Raw genomic sequence first — 4,182 nt, 5'->3', positions numbered from 1 at the left:
CAAGAAAGGGAGCCAAAACACTGTCCAGGAACTCGAAGGTAATCATTGATTCAACATTTTCAAGAATTATATAGTTGCGCCAAAGATTCAGACACAAAAATATTTAAAGGCATTAAAGGGCAGGGGCTGGTGGCAGTAGAGGACCACAATAAGGGGGATTGGGGAGCGACTGGGTCTGCTAAGAGGATATCCAAGGCTGCGGGTGTGGTGTGCTAGGAAAGGAGGGAGGTGCCCCTCACTGCCCAGTGACAGTGGCAGAGTGGGGCAGGGACGCAATACTCGAGAGACATCTGAGGAAGCAATGTTTCACACTTGTGAACAGTACGTTTCTTCCATTTATTTAGATCTCTTTTACGATGTTAGCAGAATTTTGTACATTTCACAATACAGATCGTGAAACTTTTGTCAGATTTATCCCATTTCAAACTTGTTGATTTTATGCAAATGATAGTGTTGATTAAATATCAATTTTGTAGCATAGGTTGCTAGAAAATTTTAAAAGCACCGTTAAAAAACACAAATATTTATTATCTTACCAACTTTTGGGGGTTGAGAATCTGGGAGCAGTTTGGCTGGGTGATTCTGAAGACTGGAGTTAAGGCTGTAGACTGTATCCAAGCTCTCTGAGTTCCTGCAAAACTGTTGGAGAGGAGCCTTAGTTCCCCTGGGGCCTCTCTAGAGAGTAGCTCACAACATGCTAGGCCTATCCCAGCTCTCGGAGACCCTAAAATCATTCCCTGGTCTCCTAACCTCTATCTCTGGAAAAGGTGAAGCTTAAGAGGGCAGATTTCAGGCTGAGTCCCACAGGGTTCTGCTGTGTGTTGGGCTCAGGTCTCAGAAAGCCCACAACACGTCTGATCTCATTTGTAAGCCTCTTGCCTCTCTATGTTCCATTTTGGATAGTTTTCGTTGGTGTGTCTTCATGTTCACTAATCATTTCGTGAGTAGGAGGGGAAGGTCTCCAGAGATTATAAGAATTTGACCAACTTGAGCAATCAACATGTTCTATAGCCTTTGTTTTTGAAGCCAGTGTGGACTCATCTGGCTAAATCTAGCTCCTAACAGACCGTAGAAGTTTCTAGATAAATTAAAATAAACTTTCTCCATTATCATAGTAACATTTCCCCCCTGGGAGGAGCTATAGCTTTGTTATCATAACATACAACCTGGGTACTTGCACGACTAACTCAGCGTGCACACGTTAACAGAAACTGCCCCACATGTGAGGACACACGTTTTCCTTTCTCTACTATTCCATAAAAACACCATGGTACTTTCCCTTGGGGGAAGTACTTCTTCAGAAAATATTCCCAGTGCTCTCCTCACTTGCCACAAGTAATTAAACCTCCTACCGATTAAAACCCACATTCTTGCAGAGAGTCATTTGTTACTTGCCAGGCAAACAAACCTTGGTCTCTTGGGGAACATTTTCTTCTGCAAGGTTAATCTACTGTTGATTCCATTCAGTGTCTTTTCCATACCCCATGTTATAGGTTAGCTCCAAAAGTTTCAAGTCTTTTTCATATTTTTCATGTCTCTACTAACTCAAATTGAACATATGGAATAGAACTACAAAAACTAGTTCACCGTCCTTGTCTACTGATTCTGTCATCTGTGTCATTTCTGGGTCAGCTTCCATTTACTGAGTTTTTGTCCTCATTATGGGTCTTATTGACTACTTTGTGGGAGTGGTACTTTTTTTATTGGATGCCAGGCATTGTGAATTTTATCTGGTGAGTGCTAAAACGGTCTGTAAAGGTGAGAGTAGTACTGTGGCCCAGTGAGGTGGTGAAACTTAGACTCGAGTTTAGTAGGTCAGTGCGCAGAACTGGAGACCGTTTCTTCTCATCTCTGTTTCTCTGTGGCATATTTAGTTGACCTTTGGACCTCACTACTCTATCAGCTGCCATTACTGGCCTCTTCCTCTCTGCCCATAATAGTCTCTGTGCCACTAAATATTGACTCTTTTTAAACCTAAAATACTGGTATTCCTCTTTGAAAAAAAAAATCTCAGATTCTAAACCCTTCACTTGTCCAGCTCCTTTAAAAACGTACACACTTCCCCAGATTCATCACTCCTTTCTCACACCCTACGTGTCAAATACAATGATGCTGAGTAGGCAGAGTTTTGCTAAATTGGACATATGCTCAGTGTGGACAAAAGCAGCTTCCATTTGGAAGCATTAATTGAAACTTGAAGAAAGAAAAAAAAAATAAGGGTGTGACAAAACGTAGGCACGAAACATGTTGGCACCAAGAGATTTTTGAAGCAGCTGCTTTGAACTAGGGGCATTTTTAACTCTGCCTTGGAGAAACAAGAAGAGCTGAAAATGAAACACATCAGTGGTTAGCTGTACCAAGCAGTTTGGTGTGCACGGGTTGGGGGTGCTGGGAACACAGCTGGAGAACAAGTGCTTCTCCAAAACCCCAAAACCTCTCCGCAAAGGAACAGGGACAGAGAATAGTTTCATTGTTTTTGAATAAGCATTAAGTACCACAATCCAGTAATAGTTAATGAAGGCAGACAGAAATCTTACCTTTTATGGACCAGACAGTTACAACCCATTATACACGTGTTCTAAGACAAGCAGTAACTAATCCTAAAGTAAGAGATTTTCACAACGCCATTCTCTCCACACAATTTTTCCTAAATTTCATCAGTAATCAGGGTATCTATTTGTGTGAACTAATTGGCTCTCACCAAAGGAAAAATAAATTCATACTTTTATGGCAAGAGGTAGTTTTTCAACTTAGAACATGATGCCTTCCCCAGTTAGAACCCATCTTCCCACAGAAATGGGTGGTGCTGCCTCTGTTTTGATGTTCTGTTTTTTTAATGTTTACATTTCAAAGAGATGACTTCTAGGTCTTTCAGAAAGACTTCCTTGGGTCCTAAAGCTGACAGAGTTCCTAGAGAGTTTTCAGAAGGACTTATACACATGTCAGAGAGGAGAAAGTGCTTAGACTTACAAGTTTTCTAAAGTTCATAGTGTCAGGAGAAGGGTGGGAGAGAAATGCCTTTCCTTATTTTCTTCTGGGAGAATTAACCTTTAAAAGAAAATTATTTGTCCATATTAAAGCATGTGTCCTCAAACTACGACCCGCAGGCCACGTGGGCCCCACCTAGGACATCTATCTGGCCTACTGGGTGTTTTTGCCGCCCGCTGCCTGTCCTGCTTAGCAGCCGACTTGTCCGGGGCCCGCAGTCTGGCCCTCCAACGGTCTTAGGGACAGTGAACTGGCCCCCTGTTTAAAAAGTTTGAGGACCTCTGAAAAGGAAACTAAAACTCTGTTCTTAAAGTCTGAGCTCCACACTAGTAAGGATGGGATCACCTGGGAGTTTTTCCAGAGATGTAGAATTGTATTCCTCACCTCTGGCCTACTGAACCTATGTTTTAGAAAACATTCCCCATTAATTCCAGTGTCTGTTCATCATTAGAAAGCAGAGTTCTGTGGGCTGCCAGAAGAGCTCCAGATCTCCGTCCTCACTGACGCTAGGCCACACTTCTCTTTCAGACTTCATGGAGCCAGGGCATCAGATTATTATTAATGTTGCTCTGTGTCTGGGATCTGTCCTCTGCTGAATCTTTGGTCTCAGAGATTTGAAGAATGAATCCACAGAGCACACAGGTAACCAAAAGGACAGATTTTATTGATTGATAAGGTTCAAAAGAAGTCAAAGCCTTCAGTGTGTGGAAGAGAGATTCCCAAAAGGGTAGCCCCTGTGAGGCTTCTGTATTGGGGTTATCTGCAGCTTTTCCTACCCTGTGGGCAGGGAGTTTGGGGAGATGGAATGTCTTAACCATTTGGCACCAGGGGCCAGAGGGCAGAAGTTAATTTTAAAACTGCCCTTTGTAGGAGTGAGGCCTTGTTTTGCTTAGGGTGCACTTTCTGTTTCTGGGGTGGCAGCTTGGATGGGACACTGATCTGGTCTAATGTGTGTTCTCTGCTGTGGAAGTGGCAGCTCAGGTAGGAGCTGGTCAGACTGCCTCTTCTGTTTAGGGTCTGTGTTGAAGCTTATGACTGAGCCATGAAAATAGGTTCTATTTTCCAGCCCTGAGTCGGGGTGGGGCTGGGGTGAAGATGGACCTGTATCAGCCCCAGGGACTCAAACCAAGTCATGAGAATTCAAATCTCAGGTAAGTGCAGCACAATCAATGACTCTCACCCCCATGAGCCTTC

This window comes from Otolemur garnettii, unplaced genomic scaffold (assembly GCF_000181295.1).
Source record: "Otolemur garnettii isolate 467f Iridium unplaced genomic scaffold, OtoGar3 scaffold00054, whole genome shotgun sequence".
Taxonomy (NCBI): Eukaryota; Metazoa; Chordata; class Mammalia; order Primates; family Galagidae; genus Otolemur; species Otolemur garnettii.
The sequence above is the reverse complement of the archived record's forward strand: the minus strand, read 5'-3'. Positions refer to the sequence as shown.